The sequence below is a fragment of the Castor canadensis genome, chromosome X (assembly GCF_047511655.1).
Source record: "Castor canadensis chromosome X, mCasCan1.hap1v2, whole genome shotgun sequence".
In the NCBI taxonomy this organism is placed as follows: Eukaryota; Metazoa; Chordata; class Mammalia; order Rodentia; family Castoridae; genus Castor; species Castor canadensis.
This window is the reverse complement of record NC_133405.1, coordinates 47,909,874-47,935,398: the sequence shown is the minus strand read 5'-3', so window position 1 is coordinate 47,935,398 and position 25,525 is coordinate 47,909,874. Positions and strand designations below refer to the sequence as shown.

The 25,525-nt window shown below is 38.2% G+C and overlaps 1 long non-coding RNA gene and 1 pseudogene across 2 annotated transcripts in view; both read right to left on the bottom strand.

The window, feature by feature from the left end:
- The window catches only part of LOC141419693 (uncharacterized), a 136,175-nt gene that overhangs the window by 7,783 nt on the left and 102,867 nt on the right, over positions 1-25,525 (bottom strand). The gene's annotated exons all lie outside the window — the stretch shown is intronic.
- Positions 11,223-13,402, bottom strand: LOC109674766 (embryonal Fyn-associated substrate pseudogene; annotated as a pseudogene).

The following is a 25,525-nucleotide window of genomic DNA, read 5'->3' as shown; positions in this document are numbered from 1 at the left end:
AGGTGAGCTTCGCAGTACATGGTACTCCCACAGACAAGCCTGGGCCAGACCAGCATAGCCCCCTGGACAGAACAACCTCCACCTGGGGAAAAAAAGAGAAACTGAGTAATAAGCAATAAAAGCAATAAAGACAAGAGGGAAAGAGGGTGGAGCGCACTGAGCACCGAAGATTGGGGGAAGGGAATCCTCCCCGGGACTGTAAATAAACAAGCCGGGCAGGCCGGAGAGCCTCTGGCAGGAGCAGGGGCGTGTGCCCAGCAACCAGGAGCAGGAAAGCTTGTGAAAGTGGCAGAGGGAGGAAAACTCCACAGAAGAAGAGGGAAGACCTACTTCCCATGTGAACTGTAAACAAACATGGCAGCTGGCAGGAGATGCAGCACCGCCCAGTAATCAGGAGCAGGAAAGCTTGTAAAAGTGGCAGTGGGAGGAAAACTCCACAGGTGAGGGGGGAAGACCCACTTCCCACATGAACTGTAAATAAACACCCAGGCCTGACAACGCGGTGCAGTGTCACTTTTCCCAGTGCTTGGAAAGGGGAAAGCTTGTAGCGGAGGCTCACGCACAGGAGAAATCTGAACAAACAAAGCCTGCAGGGCCAGGAGAGTGCTAACCTCACCCCTGAGGATCTGCATAAATAACGCCTCCAGCAACAGCAGGCTGACAGCAGCCGGCAGACAAGCCACAGTTGCAGATACCATTCTCAGAACTGTCTCCAGACCCTTTTTTTTTTCTTTGTCTCCCTACCTTTGATGAGAGAACAACCAAATTACACCTGCAAGCTGAAAAACTTACAGAAACTGTATTGCATTTGAAATTTGGACACTTGGTGGGGTTTGTGTGTGTGTGTGTGTGTGTGTGTGTGTAGTTTTGTTCTACTTTATGTGTCTCCTTTGATGAGACAACTACAGAACATCTGAGGCACCATCTCCAGGATTGGAGACTGAGACGGACACCCAAATTATTAAGACTGAAACTTCATTGCATTAGAACTTGGAGGTTTTTTGGTTTTTTGGGTTTTTTTAAATTTTCTATTTTTTCATTTTATTTTAATACATTTTTATATATAGATTTTTCTTTCATTTACTTATTTTATATTTTTATTCTTATCTTTATTTTTTTTAGTTTTGATTTTCAATCCTCTCTCTGTCTCTCTAATGTCTGCTCAGCTGACTGTCAATTAGTACACTAAAGTTCCCTGTTTATACCTTTGAAAGCTGCTTGTCTGATACCTTGTTCTGTTTTCTCCTTCCAGTCTGTGTATTTGTTTTTCCCATTTCTTTAACTTCTTGCTTTCCATCTCAGCTCACCCTTCCATTCTAAATATTACCATTATTATTATTACAAGCTAGGAAATACTTAATTGCACACAGTACAGGGACAGTAACAACACCAAAGACAATGACGGGAAGACAGAAAAAACAGGGAAATCAGTTTCCCCACAGCAAAAAATTAGTACAGGAACCAGAAGGGAATGAAGAAAACAGGTACTCAGATCCAGACTCCAACAAAATGAAGATAAACTATGCCAAAGGACCCAGTGAAGCCCACAAGAATAATTTAAAAGAAGACATACTACAGGTACTCAAGGAGAATTTTATAGAGATGATACTGGATAGGGTCAACCAAAATGTACAGGAGACACTCAAGAAATTCCAAGACAACAAAAATAGAGAATTTGAAAAAGCAAAAGAAGAAATAAAGGAAACCATAGAAGCACGGTATAAACACCAAAGTGAAAGAGAGAACACGATGAATAAACAGATAAATGAACTCAGGACAAAAATAGACAACATTAAAGAGGAAACCAGCCAGGATATGGAAAACCTCAGAAAAAAGAATGAAACAGAACTACAAAACAAAACAGAAGGCCAATCCAGCAGGATAGACCAAACAGAAGGCAGAATCTCAGAACTTGAAGATGAAATGGTAATTAAAGGAAAAACCAAAGAACTACTAATTAAACAACTCAAGACCTGTGAAAGGAAAATGCAAGAACTCACCGACTCCATCAAAAGACCAAACTTGAGAATCATGGGCATCGAAGAAGGAGAAGAGGTGCAAGCGAAGGGAATGCATAATATATTTAACAAAATAATAACAGAAAATTTCCCAAATCTAGAGAAAGATATTCCCATACAGATGCAAGCGGCCTCCAGGACACCAAACAGACCAGATCAAAATAGAACTACCCCACGACATATCTTCATTAAAACAACAAGTTCAGAAACTAAGGAAAGAATATTGAAGGCTGTAAGAGAGAAAAAACAAGTAACATACAAAGGTAAACCCATCAAAATCACAGCAGACTTCTCAACAGAAACATTAAAAGCAAGAAGAGTGTGGGTGAGATCTTCCGGGCACTGAATGAAAATAACTTCAACCCCAGGATACTCTACCCAGCAAAACTATCATTCAAAATAGATGGAGCAATAAAAGTCTTCTATGATAAGCAGAAACTAAAACAATAAGTGACCACAAAGCCACCACTACAAAGGATTCTGCAAGGGATTCTGCACACAGAAAGTGAAACCCTACTTAACCATGAAAAGACAGGCAGCACCAAACCACAGGAAAAGAAAAATCAAGACAGTAGAGAGTAACCTCACCTTAGGTACACACAATCAAACCTTCAAACAACTAAGACAACTAAATGAAGGAATCACCACATACCTATCAGTACTAACGCTTAATGTTAATGGACTTAATTCACCCATCAAAAGGCACCGCTTGACGAAATGGATTAAAAAGGAAGATCCAACAATTTGTTGCTTACAGGAGACCAATCTCACCAACAGAAATAAGCATAGGCTAAGGATGAAAGGCTGGAAGAAGATTTACCAAGCCAATGGCCCGTGAAAACAGGCAGGAGTAGCAATACTTATCTCTGACAAAGTAGACTTCAAACCTACATTGATCAAACGAGATAAAGAAGGACATTCCATACTAATAAAAGGGGTAATAGACCAAAAGGAAATAATAATTGTCAAACTGTATGCACCCAAAGCCAACGCACCCAATTTCATCAAACATACCCTGAAAGGCCTAAAAGCATATATTAACTCCAACACAGTGGTTGTGGGAGACTTTAACACCCCATTATCATCAACAGTTAGGTCATCCAAACAAAAAATCAATAAAGATATCCAAGATCTAAAATATGCAATAGATCAAATGGACCTAGTTGATGTCTACAGAACATTTCATCCAACTTCGACACAATATGCATTCTTCTCAGCAGCCCATGGAACCTTCTCCAAAATAGATCATATCCTAGGGCACAAAGCAAGTCTCAGCAAATATAAGAAAATAGAAATTATACCGTGCATACTATCTGATCACAATGCAGTAAAAGTAGAACTCAACAACAAAAGTAAAGACAAAACACATGCAAACAGCTGGAAACTAAATAACTCATGACCATCGATGAAATAAAAGAGGAAATTAAAAAGTTCCTGGAAGTCAATGAAAATGAATACACAACCTACCGGAACCTTGGGACACAGCAAAGGCAGTCCTGAGAGGAAAGTTTACAGCCATGAGTGCATATATTAAAAAGACTGAAAGATCCCAAATCAATGACCTAATGATACATTTCAAACTCCTAGAGAAACAAGAACAAGCAAATCCCAAAACAAATAGGAGAGAAATAATAAAAATAAGAGCTGAAATCAATGAAATAGAAACCAAAAAAAGCATACAAAGAATTAATGAAACAAAAAGTTGGTCATTTGAAGAAATAAACAAGATCGATAGACCCCTGACAAATCTGACTAAAATGAGGAGAGAAAAAACCCAAATTAGTAGAATCAGGAATGCAAAAGGGGAGATAACAACAAACACCATGGAAGTCCAGGAAATCATCAGAGACTACTTTGAGAACCTATATTCAAATAAATTTGAAAATCTTAAAGAAATGGACAGATTTCTAGATACATATGATCATCCAAAACTGAACCAAGAGGAAATTAATCACCTGAATAGATCTATAACACAAAATGAAATTGAAGCAGCAATCAAGAGGCTCTCCAAAAAGAAAAGTCCAGGACCTGATGGATTCTCTGATGAATTCTATCAGACCTTTAAAGAAGAACTGATACCAAACCTCTTTAAACTGTTCCACGAAATAGAAAGGGAAGGAAAGCTGCCAAACACATTTTATGAAGCCAGTATTACACTTATCCCCAAACCAGGCAAAGACACCTCCAAAAAGGAGAACTATAGGCCAATCTCCTTAATGAACATTGACGCAAAAATCCTCAACAAAATAATGGCAAACCGAATTCAGCAACACATCAAAAAGATTATTCACCACGACCAAGTAGGCTTCATCCCAGGGATGCAGGGGTGATTCAACATATGAAAATCAATAAACGTAATAAACCACATTAACAGAAGCAAAGACAAAAACCACTTGATCATCTCAATAGATGCAGAAAAAGCCTTTGATAAGATCCAACACCATTTCATGATAAAAGCTCTAAGAAAACTAGGAAGAGAAAGAAAGTACCTCAACATCATAAATGCTACATATGACAAACTTTCAGCCAACATTATACTTAACAGAGAAAAACTGAAACCATTCCCTCTAAAATGAGGAACTAGAAAAGGATGCCCACTATCTCCACTCCTATTCAATATAGTACTGGAATTCCTAGCCAGAGCAATTAGGCAAGAAGAAGGAATAAAAGGAATACAAATAGGTAAAGAAACTGTCAAAATATCCCTATTTGCAGATGACATGATCCTATACCTTAAAGACCCAAAAAACTCTACTCAGAAGCTTCTACACATCATCAATAGCTATAGTAAGGTAGCAGGATATAAAATCAACATAGAAAAATCATTAGCATTTCTATACACTAACAATGAGCAAACTGAAAAAGAATGTATGAAAACAATTCCATTTACAATAGCCTCAAAAAAAATCAAATACCTAGGTGTAAACCTAACAAAAGATGTGAAAGACCTCTACAAGGAAAACTATACACTTCTGAAGAAAGAGATTGAGGAAGACTATAGAAAGTGGAGAGATCTCCCATGCTCATGGATTGGTAGAATCAACATAGTAAAAATGTCGATACTCCCAAAAGTAATCTACATGTTTAATGCAATTCCCATCAAAATTCTAATCACATTCATTAAAGAGATTGAAAAACCTACCTTTAAATTTATATGGAAACACAAGAGGCCATGAAGAGCCAAGGCAATACTCAGTCAAAAGAACAATGCTGGCGGTATCACCATACCCGACTTCAAACTATATTACAAAGCAATAACAATAAAAACAGCACAGTACTGGCACAAAAACAGACATGAAGACCAGTGGAACAGAATAGAGGACTCAGATATGAAGCCACACAACTATAACCAACTTGTCTTTGACAAAGGAGCTAAAAATATACGATGGAGAAATAGCAGCCTCTTCAACAAAAACTGCTGGGAAAACTGGTTAGCAGTCTGCAAAAAACTGAAACTAGATCCATGTATTTCACCCTATACTAAGATTAACTCAAAGTGGATCAAGAATCTTAATATCAGACCACAAATTGATACAGGAAAGAGTAGGAAATACTCTGGAGTTAGTAGGTATAGGTAAGAACTTTCTCAACGAAACCCCAGCAGCACAGCAACTAAAAGAGAGCATAAATGGAACATCATAAAACTAAAAAGCTTCTGTTCATCAAAAGAAATGGTCTCTAAACTGAAGAGAACACCCATAGACTAGGAGAAAATGTTTGCCAGCTATACATCTGACAAAGGACTGATAACCAGAATATATAGGGAACTTAAAAAACTGAATTCTTCCAAAACTAATGAACCAATAAAGAAATGGGCAAGTGAACTTAACAGAACTTTCTCAAAAGAAGAAATTCAAATGGCCAAAAAACACATGAAAAAATGCTCACCATCTCTAGCAATAAAAGAAATGCAAATTAAAACCACACTAAGATTCTACCTCACCCCTGTTAGTATAGCCATCATTAGCAACACCACAAACAACAGGTGTTGGTGAGGATGCGGGGGAAAAAGGAACCCTCTTACACTGTTCGTGGGAATGTAAACTAGTACAACCACTCTGGAAAAAAATTTGGAGGCTACTTATAAAGGTAGACATTGATCTACCATTTGATCCAGCAATACCACTCTTGGGGATATACCCAAAAGACTGTGACACAGGTTACTCCAGAGGCACCTGCACACCCATGTTTATTGCGGCACTATTCACAATAGCCAAGTTATGGAAACAGCCAAGTTGCCCCACCACTGACGAATGTATTAAGAAAATGTGGTATCTATACACAATGGAATTTTATGCAGCCATGAAGAGGAACGAAATGTTATCATTCGTTGGTAAATGGATGGAATTGAAGAACATCATTCTGAGTGAGGTTAGCCTGGCCCAAAAGACCAAAAATCGTATGTTCTCCCTTATATGTGGACATTAGATCAAGGGCAAACACAACAAGGGGATTGGACTTTGAGCACATGATAAAAGCTTTAGCACACAAGGGAGGGGTGAGGATAGGTAAGACACCTAAAAAACTAGCTAGCATTTGTTGCCCTTAACGCAGAGAAACTAAAGCAGATACCTTAAAAGCAACTGAGGCCAATAGGAAAAGGGGACCAGGAACTAGAGGAAAGGTGAGATCAAAAAGAATTAACCTAGAAGGTAACACACACTCACAGGAAATTAATGTGAGTCAACTCCCTGTATAGCTATCCTTATCTCAACCAGCAAAAACCCTTGTTCCTTCCTATTATGGCTTATACTCTCTCTACAACAAAATTAGAAATAAGGGCAAAATAGTTTCTGCTGGGTATTGAGGGGGTAGGGGTTAGAGGGAGGGGGCGGAGTGGGTGGTAAGGGAGGGGGTGGGAGCAGGGGGGAGGAATGACCCAAGCCTTGTATGCACATATGAATTAAAAAAAAAGAATATTCAAACCAATCTTAGAAAAAGTTGGAGTTCTTTCATGGGGGCGGTATGGTGTTCTGAACTCATCTTACTCTAGCTAGACTAGCACTCTAATTGTTTGGAGATAGGGTCTCACTTTTTTCCCAGGCAGGCCTGGACCATAATCCTTCTATTTTCAGTTTCTTCCTGTAGCTGGGATGACAAGTGTGTACAATCCTGCCCAGCTTTTTTCCTTTGAGATGGGATCTTGCAAATTGCCCGGATCACCTGGAACCTTGATCCTCCTGATCTAAGCCTCCCAAGTAGCTAGGATTACGGGTATTAGCCACCAGCATCCAGCTAAATGTTGGACTATTTTAAGGTTTAAAACAAAACTAAAGTTACCAAAAAAGTGTAGCATTGATGGAAAAATAAACATACAGATTCATCGAAGAGAACAAAGCATTCAGAAAGAGATCTAAATTTGCTGATAAACTGAATATGTATGGGAAGGAATGAGTCTTGACCCTGTTCCTAAAATAATAAAAGAGCATTCACAATGGATCATAGACAAAAAAGTAAAAACTAAATTTCTAGTAGGAAACAGAAGTCCTTTGCAGCTACAGAGTAGACAGGGATTTCTCAGAATGGTGACAAAAAGCACCAGATAAAATAAAATTGATTAACTATGCTTTGTTTAAAATATTATGCTTTTAAATTACAACATAAAGGAAATGAAAGTGGAAATCACAATCAGGGAGAATTGTGCACAATACACGTATGGATTTTTATGCAGAATACAATTAAGAATCTTACAATATAATAGTACAACTATTGTTTTATGTGATTATATATTTAATTACCTGCTTATCAGCTTTATTGAGGTATCATTTGTATAAAATTTGTTTATATTTAAGGTGTGCAGCTTCATATTTTAATATACATTGTGGAATGAACACCACATTCCAAAATAAGCCAGAAGCTACTACAAACATTACATGAAGTAAGATAGGTGAGTGGCTATTAATCACAGGAAAAGCTACTCAACATCATGACTCAGCAGAGAAATGCAAATTGAAAACCTAATGACATCCCAGTTTATATAAAAATCCAATGGCCAATTTGGTTTTCTTGGTAGTGATGGGATTTGAACTCAGGGCCTTGCACTTGCTAGGCAGGAGCTCTGCAACTTAAACCATGCCTCCAGACCTCACGGGCCAAATTTTAAGACTGAAAATGCCACATTGGAAAAGTTGTGGAGCAATTAGAAATCTAATACATTATTGACAGCAGTTTAAAATAGTAAAACCATTATGGAACTGGAAGTTTCTTACAGATAAATATACATTAACATATGATGCAGCATTTCTACGCCTAAGTATTCTTACAGCAGGCTTGTACAAGGGTCTGTCAAGTTCATAGAAGCATTCTTCATTAAAGCACTAACTGGAAACACATGTCCTTCAACAAAGAGAAAAGAAATTATATTTATAACATTGGAACACTACTCGACAATAAATAGGAATGAACTACTGATAATGGAATGAGCTCCAAAAATGTCCTGAATAAAAATTACAGACATAAAAGCACATACTGTTTTAGTGTACATATACAAAAGTTTATCTAAGGGGATCAGGAACCAGTGTAAAGATCAGTTAGAGATGAATCAACTTGTGTTGTAACACATTTGTACATGGAAGCAGTGCTAGGAATCTCTCTGTATAGCTATCCTTAACTCAACTAGCAAAAACGCTTTGTCTTTCTTATTATGCTTATGTTTTTTCTTCAACAGAATTAGAGATAAGAGCAGAACAGGTTCTGCCTGGAAGCATGGGGGGGTGAAGAGTGTGGGGGTGGGGGAGGGGGGCAGGGGAGAGAAATGACCTAAACAATATATGCACATGTGAATAAATGAATAAAAAAAGTTCTAGAGCAGATAAAGCTAATTAATAGTGATATAAATCAAATCAGTGGTATCTTCACATGTGGTAGTTAAATGGAAATAAACTAAAAATGAACTTTGAGTGATTGCAATTCAGATATATTTTTATTAAAACTCCTTAACAGGGCTGGAGTGTAGCTCACTGGTAGAGTGCTTGCCTAGTATGTGCAATGCCCTGGGTTTGATTCCTAGTTCACATACTACAAAAATAAAGCCATTAACAAATTGAGAGCTAAAAGTAGAACATTATATCTTTATGTAGATGATATCTCAATAAAATTATTAGAAAAAAAGAAGTGATGCAGGGCTGAACAACATAAATGTTAAGTGAAATGTAGAACTATAATCATAACAAAGTTTCACTGGAGTTAAGCAAGTATAGCAAAAGGTAGCATCAAGACATGGACTGAAGAGCAAACCCCAGGATATCCATGGGCCATTTGTGTATTAATATACAGACAAAAAACAATGGCTTCCAATTGTAACCTTCTTGTGAGAAAACAATGTTTATAACTTTCATGGAAAAAGATAAGCAGTTTATTGTGAAGCCTAAAATGAAACGTTATAATGGCAAATAAAAACATCATCAAAGATCAACTCTTATAATAAGCATAGAAACACAAATATAAATAAAAGTTAACTTCTACCTTTTTCACCTCTTTGGTTTGGCATACTGGAAAAGGATATGATGATGCACCATTGTCACAAGTCTAGAGAAAGGGGCATTTTTCAGCATGGCCAAGGTCACATGCCTACTAAGTAGTGGAGAAAATATTGAAGCCCAGGTCCACCTGACTCAGTAATAGTGTCCTCTCTTCACCAGTCTTCACTTCCTTTTGAGTTTGGAATTTTCTTCTTGTAGAAGCCAGAATGCCAGCCATAACTATACTTCATATTTTATCATGATCTCCGTTTGAAGGCATCAATTGTCTAATTTTTTCTGTCTTTACCTTTCTGCTTTCTCTGTCTCTATTTCTGCCTGTCTCTCTCTATGTAGATACATACACATACAGGCATACACATATATATATATATATACATATATGAGTGTATACGTATGTATGCAAGTGAATATATAAATATATGTACAGATTTATTTCCATATATATGCAAATAGAAATATATATGCAAATACATTGTGTCTAGTCTGAATACTAATGCACCAATGACCCACGGATGTTCTGGGATAAACATGAACGTTTTTGCCATTCATTCCATGCCTGATGCTGCCTCTTCCTATACATGTTTAATTTTAATCAAACTTTCTTTAGCTTTACATTTCACTGCATGTATATGCAAACATATATGAAAAGAGATCTAGATAGATATATGTGTGCATATATATGTATACCAACAGATACAAATAATGCACACAGAGGCAAACACATACATTAGAGATAGCTGTCAAAACTAAAATTTCAGCATGCATTTCAATGTGACCACAAAATAAGTACTCAGCCATTTTGAGTGCCCAGAATGGGCCATCAAACTTTGTAGAAAGAAGTGGAGATAAAATATCTGTGTACAGAGTTGATATCATATGTTGATCAGTTTACTGTGTTTTCTTTTTCCCCTACAAATAGGATTACTTAATAGAGGCCATTCTTCAACATACTTTACCATACAACTTCCTATCATGCCACAATACTTCCCTATTAAGAGATGTGATCACTTATATCCCCTTCAATCTCATTTTCTTAACACCTGTATTAGCATTGTATTGTATATATGCAAGCAAGCAAATATACATGCAATCATGATAGTACATACAACCTCAAATTCTCAGAGGCTCTTCGGTGTTCCCTGCTATCAAATACTTCAGCATTTTTTAGCCAACTTCTCTCCATTGGGTAAATTAGAAAAGACAATTTTTTTCACCAGACCACAGTTTAATGAGGTGTATACCCCGGGCCCACCTTCTGAGAGAGGGGCCTCTGAGGCCTCCCAGACTTCACATTCTGGGCAGTGTCCTGCCCTTGCTCTCAGGTGACAGTGAGGCACTGATGATCTGGACTCAAGAAGCTCTGTGTGTGTTAAGGGCAAAATAGATTCTGCTGGGTATTGAGGGGGTAGGGGGGAGAGGGAGGGGGCGGAGTGGGTGGTAAGGGAAGGGGTGGGGGCAGGGGGGGAGAAATGACCCAAGCCTTGTATGCACATATGAATTAAAAAAAAAGAAACAGAAAAAAAAGAAGCTCTGTGTGGACTCACATTTCTGTCACAGATTCTCTGTGTGCCATACTTCCAGAGGCAGGAGGCCCTGTAGCAACTTCCACTCCCAACTGGAGAGAAGTGCAGTTCTCCTCTGCCTCAGAGGGCCAGGTGCCTGCCCCTGATGGAGTAAATAATATTAAATACAAATAATTTATACAAAATGGCTTATACAAAAAGTGGTGGGTTGGGGGAAGAGATGCCTTTGTGAGAGGCTGAGATGAGTAGAAGGGGTAGGAAAAAGGAAAGACATCTTCCCCTCACCAATATAGAGTCATCCAGTCACCCAAGACCTGGAGCGGGGCTCTGGCAGGCAGGGAAGGGGCAGGGCTATGGCAATGAACCCTTGGGGGTCAGGCTGGTCATCAAGGTGGTGAATTGTAGGGTCTGCCCTGCCTGTTCTGCCACACACCATGTCATCTCCTGGGCTGCAGGGCCAGATGGGTAGCCCAGGGCAGCCCCCTTGACAGCCAGCACAGTAGCCCACAAGGCTTGGCCCAGTGCTGTACCTGCAGCCCCAACCTGCCCCTCCTAGAGGGGCAGAGGCCGCCAACCAGCCCAGGGTGTCCCCAACAAATACTAGGTAGTGAGCAGCTACCACCACCGGCTTGCCCTGGGGCACAAAGAGGCACAGGGGCTGGCTGGTTTGGGGGCTGGACATGAGGGTAGCCATAGCAGCCTGCAGTGCTGAGTAGTGGCTCTGGCACTGCCCTGAATAGAAATGCAGGGGCTATAGGTCTTCAGTGGAGAGAACCAACGGCTCCCCTGGTGACAGGGTCTCCTGCTGCTTCAGCAAACCCCTCTCCAGCAGTTCGGGGTCCCCTGGGAAGGCTTTATCCATGCCCTCCAGGTGGACAGTCATACTCCTCGGCCACAGGGATGCCGTGGTACTTGTTGTGGGGTCCTGCTGGATCATCTTCCACCTTCCTGCCCTCTGGATCCCCTTCAACCTTAGGGCCCCCATAGCCAGGAAGGCGGGGTTGGGGTGGACCAAGAGGCTGGTCCTGGATACTGCCCTTGCAGCATGGGGTAGGAGAGGGAGCTGGAGAAGGGCTAGGAGCCTCAAGGAGGACATCGTGGGGACAGGTGCTCTACAGAAGGCAGCCGGGGCCTGAGTGGGGGGACTTCTGGCCAGAAGCTGGGCCAGGGTGTCCATGTTATTGGAGGCTGAGGCTCCTAGGGGCTCTGGAGAAAGGGGTGCCTCTGGCCCCAGCAGGGGCACATCACAGATGTCCTCATCAATGTCCCCGCTTTCCCCATTTGCCAGTAGTTTTACTGGCAGAGAGCTGAGGCCTGTTTCAGGGCCAGAAGGGGCAGAATAGAGGGGAGGCCCTGGTTCCAGCCCCCCTTCCTTCTCCAGGTCTGGCTCTGGCTCTGTAGGTGATTTGGGGGCTAGAGGCTCCCATCATAGGGAACTTCATCCTCTCCAGGGGGCTGTGGGGCAACCCAGGCCAGAGGGCGGGAAAAGGAGGCTGGGGAGTCATAGGGGCTGCTGGAGGGAACCCGCAGGGCACATCGTAGACCTCCAAGATTTCTCCGGCCAAGATTTCTCCGGGGGAAGCCAACTGGGTCCCATTGCCTCTGGGGACCTTGTAGATGGGGTCGGGGAGGGTGATCAGAGTCTAGCTGGAGGTCCTGAAGCAGGTAAGGGCTGAGATGGGGGTGGTACCACATATACCTCCTGCCTCTCATTGCTGTGCTCTGAAGCTGGACATGATGAGCCAGGCTGGATGGGAGTTGCTGGGGAAAGGCTGGGTTTTGGTGCTGGGCCAGCAGGAAGGAGTTTCACTCTGTTGGCGGGTACAAAACCCTGCTGGCCATGCAGGGAGCAGAGGCACAAACCATCCAGTCCATCAGCACCCTCCCTCTGCAGTACCCATAGGACAGCCCCTCCATGGAAGGACAGCTCCTGGGGGGACTCAGCTGTGGTTGTCGTACAGTGCCCTGGCCAGCTGGGCCGACGTGGCAATGGCCATGGCCTTGGCCTCTAGCGCTGCCTGCTTCGGGCCAGGCTTGGTTTCGCTGACTTCAGCGGTGGCTCCCTTGTACCATGGTTCCTGACCTCCAAGCACAGAGGCCGCCTCACGTTGTGGTGCTTGAGAGGTGGTCTCCACCCACGTGGGAGGAGGAGAAAGAAAATCTACAAAACTTTCCAAATGGGAGGCAGCTTGGCCAAACAGGAGGAGGAGCAGGGCGGACCTCAACCAAGGGGCATGCTCTGTACTGTCCCCAAGGTCTCCCAGGGGGCCGCATGGTGGGCCAGGCCCGAGGAACTGCCTGCCCTAGGCTGCAGAGGTCTGCTGGGCTCGCATGGGCCAAAAAAGCCAGAAAAGACAATTCTTAACAAAAAGCCTATCAAAACTACCAACAACCCTAAATAATTTCACAGTAAAATTAGATTGATCAAGAAATTAAATTCCTAAGCAAAAGATTCGAATTATCCTATTTCATTTTAATAATTTATCTATCTGGTTAAACCACATTAGTATCTGGTTAAAAAAATGAAATGCCTAAGATGAAACTTATATTTCAATTCTAAGAACAACAGAATTGCCACCTAAATTAATGATGTAGAAGTGGTTATCTGATAATCTTTTTGCCTCACTGTCAACTTTAAGCATTATAACTGAGGCTAGATACACACACACACACACACACACACACACACACACACACACACACAAATTCTAGGTGATAAATTCCTTCAGTTAAGTTCCGGTTTTTTTCAAAAGTCCTACTCATTTAAGAGTTTGAGGTTACTAAATATTAGCATTTAAATGTCAAATATTAACTAAACTACTTAAAGTCTTTTATTTCAGAAAGAAAAACTTAAATAAGTTTTTCAAGTTAAATAAGCTTTTCATGTTGAAGATAGTTCCAAGTAAGTCATACCACCAAATTTTCCATAATTAAAGCTTCTATTTGTTATCATTCAAAAAATGAACCATTTTCAAATGAATGTTTCCAGACACAAATCATACTTCTTATAAATAAACAAGCATACTTGAGAGAAATCCCAATATATTATTCCTAACTTTACCTGCAAAGCACTTCATTTAGATTTCATAATGAATCCTATTTCAATACATATTCCACTAACAAAACTCTTATGTTTGCCTGTAGGTCAACAGGCCAACTTCCTCTTAAAGATCTGTCCACAGTTATCTCCCCAGTTCGTATTAGTCTGATATGGCTCAGGATTTCAAAAACCCTTATAACTGTAATTAATTACTGGCTAATGTTTTGGGTAAAAAAGGCAAGGGTCATTTCGCCCTTTGCCAAAGACAAGACATCCACGATACCTTCCAGGTCAGTGAGGTAGTGTGGAATTATCTCATTACCAATTGAGAATCCTCACTGGTGGTCAAGATATACAATGTCCCATTCTCATAATGATATTTTTACAAGGTTATTCACGGCATTATTTTCTATAATAACAAGAAAATGTACCTATAGATAATGAAAGTTTCTATCCAAAGAATATATGGCTGACTCAGAAAATGAAATGGTATGCATCAATTAGAGAGAACAAGGCTGATGTTAATACAACAAATGGCAAAACAAATCCAGTAAAAATGAGATTGCAAACCAAAAAACACTAAAGTGTGTCCTTTCTTTAAAACTCATAAATACCTACAGATATTTATTTTTTCCTCATAATCCACAAGGACATGTTACTGCACATAACAAAGGTCTTGAATTATATCCTATAATCTGATGGCAGAGTAGCAGGAAGTCACGGAGAATGAGGAAGGTCATAGGTGGTGAAGCAGGGTTTTAGTATTCCTATTAACATCTGAAATGTTTACAAGGAAAATAAATTTATGATTCAAATATACAAGTAAATACTACTTTGTAAAAGCCCCTAATGATAAGGAAATACATAGAGACAGCACATGTAAATAATAACAAAGCAAATAAAATATATACAAGGAATAGTATAATACATGACAAATTGATTTCAAGGAAACTTAGAGGAATACTTCATTCTAATTAAGTAACTGTCCACCACAAACATTTATGTACATGCAAATGTAATTTTGTAAGTTATAAAACAAAGTAGACTAGCAGTGAGTGAGAAATAAATCCAAATGGAAACTGCACAACGAGAAGAAACACTTACTGAACTTATGAAGCTGATTAAAGAAGTAATTCTGAGTAATATGGAGTAGCCATTTTTGGAGTACGGATCTCCAAAAAGCAACATGAACACTGAGAAAAATAGTCACAATTAACTTTTCAGAACTCTGGAAATTAGCCAAAGGCTTTCAATCAGCCAAGGAGCACTTATTCAAGAAAAGTGGCAATGCTGGGCATGCTGGTTCATGCCTATAATCCCAGTTACTCAGGAGAGAGAGATAGGGACAATTGGGGCTTCAGGTTGGCCCCTGCAAAAATGTGAGGCTCTGTCCAAAAAATAACTAAAGCCAAAAGGGATGGGAGCCTAGCTCAAGTGGTAGATTACTTAACAAGTTTAAGGTACTGAGTTAAAATCCCAGCACCTCCAAAAAAGGTGACAAAATCCAAAGAACAGTGAGGTTGTTGTGTCTTAATTTGGAATAGTCTGATCCCTTCGCTTCATATTTAAGTAGTGTTTAAAACAAACTGTTTTGAAATTATGTTACTTGTGAGACTTGCAGCCTGGCAATCGGTGGAGAGACAAAAAGGTTTGAACTTCTCAATCCAATCCTCAGATAATTATCATTATTTAATCCACTTGAAAGCTTTCTGAAATGCCCCATTTTCAGTCATGACTGTGTTTATCTCACTTAGAGTCCATCTTGTGTGAACTGGCATATTCTCAGGGCATTTTTAAAAAAATTAATTCTGCAGCAATTGTTTAACATTGCAGCTTCCACAAGTGGTGGTGCTAGGGCTAAAAAGCAGCTGTTCAAAAACTTCAAGAAAAAAAAAACTTGAAAAGAAGATATTCCCAAGATGCTTTGAAAAGTTACAACATAAATGAGATCTGGAAGGCCACATCTAGGTGCAGAACTCTGCGTGTGTCAGGTAGTACCTGAGAGAGTCCTTAGCTCTCCTTTGTGATTGATATTGAGGCTCTGTACAAGAAAAAACTGGAAGTTCAGGCAAAATTGTAAACTGCCTGACTGATTACTAAAGTCATTCCAAAATATACCCCAAAGCCTCTAGCTAGAAGCTGAAATTGAAGTAAGTTTGAGAAAAAAAAATGTGCAATTGTAGAGTGCCTTCTTAGCAAGCAGAAAGTCCTGAGTTCAAACCCCAGTATTGCCAAATAAAAAAAAAAAAGAGCTGGAATTGGTTCATTTAATGAATTCTTTCTAATCATTAGCTGACCACAATCTGAAAAGAGAATTCAATCTCCATAGATAATAAAGTATCCAAGTAAAAGAAATTACTTGAGAAAAGTCACTATATGTAAGGAAACAGAACTAAAAATTTGAGAGGAAAGCTTTTCTTCTTTCCAGACTGTCGCACTGTATTATTTAAAAGGTCCAAATGAAACAACAACAGCAAACCTACAAAATGGGCAAAGAGATAAGAGAATATGGTTCACAAAAAAGGCAATAGAAACTATTCCTGATGAAGCCCAGACATTGAAATTACCAGAGAATCTAAATCAACTACTACAAACATGTTCAAAAAACAAAGGAAAGCATGTTAAGTATGAGAATAATCTCACCAAATTAAGAATATCAAAGAATAGATATTATTTTTTAAAAATAAGGAAGTTGGGTGTGGTGGTACACACCTGCAATCCCTGCACTCAGAAGACTAAGGCAGGGCTGGTAGAATGGTTTGGTGATAGAGGACCTGCTGCCTGCCTAGAAAACATGGCACCCTGTGTTCAAACCCAGTACAGAAAGACAGAAAGAGAGAAAATGAATTCTAGAATTGAAAACCACAGTAACCAAAATGAAAATTCCCCATTGCCATTCAATAATAAGTTTGACCTAGTGAAAAAAAATCATTGAATTTGGAGGTAGATCAATTGAAATTATTCAGACTTTTCAGACTGAGGAGTAGAATGGGGAACTGAGTCAGATACCTATGGGACAAGAATCCAACATATCCACATACATAGAATGGGACCCTTAGAAGGAAAGGAGAGGGAAGAACGGGCAGAAAGAGTATATAAAGAAACAACAGCCCTCACAATCTTAGTCATGAAGCCAACATATGTGGACCCAACTTCTAGGTCAGCCCTTATGGATACAGGTCCTAAGCTCATCCTAGTTTTCAGAATAGTCAGAGACAGGTCAATTTACATAGCCCCCAGTCTCAGGCCCACCCCAATGCCAAGTTGCCATCCCTGGCCTCACACTCAAAATTGTGTACATTAAACAACACATTCTTAAACAGGAAGTAAGTAAAAAATGAAACTGGAAATAAAATTTTAAAATACTTGGAGATGAATGAAAACAAAAACATAATATACCCCAATTTATGGCATGCAGGGGGTAGATATATAGCTGTAAGCATCTATTTAAAAAAATGAAACATTCAAAATCAGTAATTGAATTTTACACCTTAACAAATAAGAAAAGGAAGGGCAAGCTAAACTCCAAGTAATCAAAAGAAGGAAATAATAAAGATCAGAGCAGAAAAAAATGAAATAAAGAGGAAAACAATAGAATCAATGAACCCAAAAGTGGTTCTTTGAAAGATCACCAAAATTGATGTGCCTTGAGCCATCAATGAGAAAGAGAAAAGACTGATACCACTAAAATCATAAGTTAATTTGAAAAAATTGTTGCATATTTCATAAATACTAAAAGGAACACACTATGGACCAAATTATATGCCAAGAAATTAGAAAAATTAGCTAAAATAAATGTTACTAGAAATTCACAATCTACCAAAACTATTCAAGGATAAATAAAAATTTTACCTGACCTCTAACAATAAAAGAGATTGAATAAGTAATCAAAAATCTTCCAACAATGTAAAGCCTAGGGCCAGATGACTTCACTGAATTTTACCAAACATTCAGAGAATTAACACCAAAATGTCTCAAATCCTTCCAAAAGTTAGAAAGGAGGGAATACTTCCTATGAAGATCTAAAAAGAAATCATCAGCAGATCCTATCAAACATAGTTCAATATATAATAGGATTTACATCATGACCAAGAGGTAGATTTCACAGAAATACAAAGATGGTTCATTATATGAAAATCAATTAAAATTATACACCATAAAATAGAATGAAGGAAAAACACATGATCATCTCCCTTAGTGCGGAAAAAGATTTTGACAAAATCAATCTTTCCCGATGAAAGAAAAATAGTCAGTAAACTAAGATTGAGGGGAACTTCCTCAACATGATAAAGGGCATTGATGAGAAACCCACAGGTGACACTATACTCACTATTGAAAGACTAAAGCTTTCCTCTTAAGATTAGGAATAAGACAAAAATGCCTGATATCACCATTTCTACTCAAAACTGTACTGGAAGCTCTAGGTAGAACAACTAGGCAATAAAAATAAATAAAGTGTATTTAAGAAGGATAAAATAATATTATTTCTATTCACAGGCAAAATGGATCTTACATATACAAGATTCTAAAACATGGACAAAAAAAGTATTAGAGGTAAACAATTTAGCAAGTTTGCAATGTACAAGATCAGCATATCAAAATGTTTTATTTCTTTATACTATCAATGAACAATCTGAAAGTGAAATTAAAAAGATTTCATTTATAACAACAGAAAAGAATGATGTTAAAAAATAAATTTTGCCAACAAAGTGATAGAACTGTACACTGAAAACTATGATATGTTGATAAAAGAAATTAGAAAAGAAATAAATAGACAGACAAGCTATGTTCATGCATTGGGAGACCTATTATTGTGGATAATGAACAACCACAAAGCAATCTACAGATGCAATGCAATCCCTATTGAAGCCCCAGTGGTCATTTTTACAGAAATGGAATAGGTTGATTCTAAAATACTTGTGAAATTTTCAAAGGACCCTAAATAGCTAAAACAGCCTTCAAAAAAAAAAAAGTTAGAAGCTTCACACTTATAATTATGGGTGAAGTCAAAGCTGCTGAGCTACCCCATGGTACCCCATGGTACCCAATAGTAGCTTATCCCATGGTACCTTAAAAAGGCCCTCAGGCCCCTTTTAAATTTACATTAGGCCATATTTAACTATTTTAACTAGGGGATCCAATATGAGTGAAAAAATTGTATGTCCTTTTTTCATCCTTTCTGATTTACAAAGCATATGCATAAAACAATAATTAAAACCATTATTAATGAGCACTCAAAGATGTAACTTATCACAATGATCACAAAAGAGTGTGGCACAGATGTAAACTAGCATATTTTGACATTATTTGGAACTATCTTGATAGTAACAAAACTGATTATTATAAAATTATCAATTATAATCCCCAATGCAACTTCCAAAAAAAGAGCAAAACTTGACAACATACAGGAAAATGAATTTGTAAGAGAATTGAAATGATACACTAGGAAAATTCAATTAATCACAGAAGAAAGCAGTAATTTAGAAATCGAGCAACAAAAACATATGATACACACAGAAAACAAATAGCAAAATGACAGAAAAAGTCTTTTTAGCATTACTTCAAACCCAATGGATTAAACACACCAATTAAAAAATCAAGCTTAGTAAAGAGTAAAATTAAAACAAAACAAAGTCATTATTGAAATATAAATTGTCTACAAGAGACTTGCATTAGATTCAAATAAACATAGGTTGAAAATGGATGGATGGAAAATTATATTCCATATAAATAGTACAAAATGAAACCTTGGGAGATTATACTGATATAGCAGATAAAAATTCTTTAAGACAAAAATTGCTTTATAGTCAAACAAGGCCTTTGTGTGTTGAGAAAAATGTCAATACATGTTATGTTTGGGTAATAAGTGTTCCTCCAATAGACTCATGTATTAAAGGCTTGGTTCCAAATACAAGTGGTGTTCAAAAGCTAGGTTTTGGGGAAGTGGTTAGATAATGGGATCTGCTTCCACCAATGGAATTCAAAATTTGAATGATAGCAGGTGGTGGAACTTTAGAAAGTAGGGCATTGTTGGGGGAAGTAGCTCATGGTGGCATGCCTCAGAAAGATACTCCTTGTCCCCAGCCCCATACTTCTTGCCTCTCTGTGTCCTGGCTGCCATGAATTGAGCAGCCTCTGCCACAAATTCACACTGCCATATTCTGCATTGCCTCAGACCTAAACCACTGTGATTTAGCCAACACTGAACTAAAACCTCTGAAACAATGAGCCAAAATAATTCCCCCCGTTAAAGTATTTGCCACAGTGACAAAAAGCTGACAAATAAAGGAGCGTCATGGAGAAGGTGAATTTAACTATGATATATTGTAAGAACTTTTGTAAATGCCACATTGTACTCCCAGTACAACAATAATAAAAAAAGAATATAGTACAATTATACACCTATATGGACCTAACACAGTCTCCCTAAATATATAAAGCACAAACTGACAAAATTGAAAAGAGGATACCCCACACTATATAGTATAGCACTCCATACTATTTAGTATGAGATGGCCAAACACACAGTACCAGATACTGGATAGAAGACAATGACAACAGTTTATTAGTCACATATTCTTACAACCCTGAAGAATGAAAATAGCATACATAACATACAGGGTCACAGAGATCTATTCAAGTGCAGAGTTAGCCAGCAGAGGCTCTTGGGGAAAGGATTTGTAGTAACAAGAGGACAGCAAACACATTAGTTCTCAAAAGATGTTATTGCCTTTTAAAAATAGTTTTGTGGGGTGGCAGTGAAGTGAAAGTTGGTAAGTAGAGAGAAATGGGTAAGATCCAGCTTGTCAGTCTACAACAGGAACCAGCTGGATGAGGATCTATTCTCACTGGGTAGGTATATACTAAGCTAGACTGTGGGAAATCACATTTAGACCTTACAGAATTTATGAAGAATTAATACCAACACTCTTCAAACTTTTCCATGATATATAAAGGGAAGGAACACTACTATACTCATTCTATGAAGCCAGTATTACACTGATCCCCAAAGCAGAAAAGTACACAACAGAAAAGGAGAAATATAGGCAAATCTCTTTAATGAATGAAGATGCAAAAATTATCTATAAAATACTGGCAAACTGAATTCAACAACATATCAAAAAGATCGTACACCATGATTCATTCCAGGGATGCAGATGTGGTTCAACATATAAAAATCAATAAATGTAACAAAGCACATAGATAGAATCAAGGATAAAAACCACATGATCATTTCAATAAATGCAGAAAAAGTCTTTTGACAAAAGTCAACATCCTTTCTTGATAAGAAACGCTGATCAAACTAGTAATAGAAGGAATGTACCTCAATTAATAAAGGTAATATATGCAAAACCTATAACCAATATCATACTAAATGGGGAAAATCTGAAATCATTTCTCTCTAACATCAGAAATGAGACAGGGCATCTACTTTTCCCATTTTTATTCAACATACTGTTGGAATTCCTAGCCAGAGCAATAAGACAGGAAGAAGAAATAAAAGGAAATCAAATCAGAAAGGAAGAAGTCAAATTATTCCTATTTGCATATGACATGATCTTATACCTAAAAAACCCTAAAAACTTCTAGAAATCATGAAAACTTTCAGCAGTGTAGCAGGACACAAACACATGAAAAATCATTAGCTTTTAAATACAACAATAATGAACAGACCAAGAAAGAATTTAAGAAAACAATCCATTTACAATAGCGTCAAAAAAAAAACTAGGAATAAATTTAAAAGGGAAGTGAACGACTTCTAGAACAAAAACAACAAATCACTGAAGAAAGAAATTGTAGAAGACATTAGAAGATGGAAAGATCTCCCATGCTTATAGATCGGCAGAATTAATATAATGAAAATGGCTATACTACCAAAAACAATCTATATGTTCAATGAAACCTCCACAAAAATTCCAATGACATCCCTAACAGAGTTTGAACAATCAACCCAAAGTTGGGCACTGGTAGCTCATTCCTGTAATGCTAGTTTAGGAGCATTAATGCTAACTTGGGAGGCTTAGATTAGGATGATCACGGATCCAGGCCATTCACAAGATCCCATCTCTAAAATAACCAGAGCAAAATGGGGTAGAGTTGTGGCTCAAGTGGTAGAGTACCTGTTTGCAACTATGAAGCTCTGAGTTTAAGCCCCAGTCCCAACAAAACAAAACTCAACCCGAAAGCTGATATATAAGTACAAAAGACCTCAAAAAACCAAGAAGATAATGGATAATGTTGGAGGTATCAAAATACCTTACTTCAAACTATACTACAGAGCTATATCAATAAAACCAGCATGGTAATGGCACAAAAACAGACATGAAGACCAGTGGAACAGAAAAGAAAACACAGAGATAAATCCACAGAGCTACAGCCATCAGATTTTTGATAAAGAAGCCCAAAACATACGATGGAAAATTGACATCTGAATGTAGAAAACTAAAACTAGATCCCTGTCTTTCACCCTATAAATGCATCAAATTCAAGTGGATGAAGTGGATGAAGAACCATAATATATAAGGCCTAAAACATTGAAACTACTTCAGGAAAGAATTGGGAATACACTGGAACATATAAGCATAGGCAATAACTTTGTAAATAGAACTAAAATATCTCAGGAATTAAAAAAAAGGATTGACAAATGGGACTACATGAAACTATAAGCTTTTTTACAGCAAAGGAAACAATCATCAAACCAAAGAAGCAGTGCAGAGAATTGCACACAATATTTACCCATATTTATTGCAGCATAATTCACAATGGTCAAACTATGGAAAGAGTCCAGGTATCTTACAACAGAAGAACAAATTCAGAAAATGTGAGATATATATATATATATACCACATATATACATGACATGTATACATATATATGACCTATACATATACTTCACATGTATGTATACATGTATACATATTTGTGTATATATATGATATACATGTATATATATAGCTAAAGGAATATTATTCAGCCATAAAGAAGAATGTAATTTTCTCATTTGCAGGCAAATGGATGCTCACCATCTCTAGCAATAAAGGAAATGCCAATTAAAACCATGCTAAGATTCCACCTCACCCCTGTTAGAATAGCCATCATTAGCAACACCACCAACAACAGGTGTTGGCGAGGATGGGGGGGAAAAAAGAACCTTCCTACACTGTTGGTGGGAATGTAAACTGGTACAACCACTCTGGAAAAAAATTTGAAGTCTACTTAAAAAGCTAAACATTGATCTACCATATGATCCAGCAATACCACTCTTGGGGATATACCCAAATACTGTGACACAGGTTACTCCAGAGGCACCTGCACACCCATGTTTATTGCGGCACTATTCACAATAGCCAAGTTATGGAACCAGCCAAGATGCCCAATGACTGACGAATGGATTAAGAAAATGTGGTATCTATACACAATGGAATTTTATGCAGCCATGAAGAAGAACGAAATGTTATCATTTTCTGGTAATGGATGGAATTGGAGAACATCATTCTGAGTGAGGTTAGCCTGGCCCAAAAGACCAAAAACCGTATGTTCTCCCTCATACGTGGACATTAGATCAAGGGCAAACACAGCAAGGGGATTGGACTTTCAGCACATGATAAAAGTGAGTGCACACAAGGGAGGTGTGAAGATAGGTAAGACACCTAAAAAATTAGCTAGCATTTGCTGTCCTCAATGCAGAGAAACTAAAGCAGATACCTTAAAAGCAACTGAGGCCAAGAGAAGAAGGGGACCAGGAACTAGAGAAAAAGGTTAGATTAAAAAGAATTAACCTAGGGGGAACACACATGTACAGGAAATTAAATTAATGTGAGTCAACTCCTTGTATAGCTATCCTTCCCTCAACTAGCAAAATCCCTTGTTCCTTCCTATTATTGCGTATGCTCTCTCTTCAACAAAATTAGAGATAAGGGCAAAATAGTTTCTGCTGGGTATTGAGGGTGTGGGGGGGAGACGGAGGGGGCAGAGTGGGTGGTAGGGAGGGGCAGGGGGGAGAAATGACCTAAGCATTGTATGTACATATGAATAATAAAACAATAAAAAATTAAAAATAAAAACATGGTGGCCAGGGCCACCATGCGAAGGGGATGAGGCATGAGTGAAGAGGACTGGAAGAGATGAACAAATTGATATTGTAATACATATATGCGTGGAAACAACACAAGGAATCTCCCTTTGCAGCTATCTTTATCTTAAACTAGCAAAAAATGCCATATTTCTCTAATTAGTTTTTTTCTTGTACAAAATTAGAGAATAGGAGGACAGAAGAGGTTCTGAGGAAGGGTGGGTGTGGAGGTTTGAAGGGTGGAGGTGTTGGCACTGGTGGCAGGGGGAAGGTAGTGGGGAAAGGGGTGCGAGGGTACATATGATGCAAATAGTGTATACACATGTATGTAAATGCAAAGATGAAACCTGTTGAAATTGCTCAATGAATTAAGGGATGGGGGATGAAAGAGAGCAGTGAAGGGGGTGAATTCAAATATGATATATTTGATACATTGTTAGAACCTTTGTAAATGTTGCAATGTACCTCCACCTAGCACAACAATTATAATAAAAAAAAGTAGAAAAATTTTTAAAAAAGAAAATGTGATATATATATATGTACATATGTATATGATGTGTATGTATATATATACAATATATAATGGAATATACCTGATGGAATGTTATTCAACCATAAAGAAGAATGCAATTTTGTCATTTGCAGGTAAATGGATGGAACTGGAGACCATCACATTAAGTGACATAAGCCAGGCTCAGAAAGACAAAAGTCAAGTGTTTTCTTTCATATGTGGAAGATATATCCAAGTACTAATACGTACATTATCATGTATGCATATACATACGGAACATGTTTCCAGTAGTGGGGCTGTTAGAGGAGACTAATGGGGGAGGGAAAGAAGACAAAGATAGAGAGAGAATAATATTGAATATATCACATCTGTTTAGAAATGAGACACAACAAAATATGCTTAGAACTGCTGAATAATCCTGGGTGGGGGTAGGGTAAGGAAGAGAAATAGAGGGGGTCAGACTGATTAAAGTATAATATATTTACAGGTAAAATATCAGGACAAAGCCTCACTGAGAAATGAACAGACACATAAAATGAAGGACAGGAATATAAAATGGGTCATGTTGAGGGGAGGATACTAGTGTGAGGGGGAGGGAAAATAAGGAGGTTAAAGGAGTGTGGAAATGGTAAATGTATTAGCTATACATGTATTAATATGGAACATCATAAGAAGGGGGTGGGGAAAGACGGAGAATAGTGGAGGAGATGAATCAAATTGTACGCACATATGGAAATACCACAGCCAAACGTCCTTGTACACCTACGAAATACTAATAAAAATGTTAAAAAAGAATTTACTCAAAAAACTAAAATACTTCATTATTCATAGCAGCCCTTTCCCAAGAACCAAAAGATAGAAACATCCCTGATGCCCATCA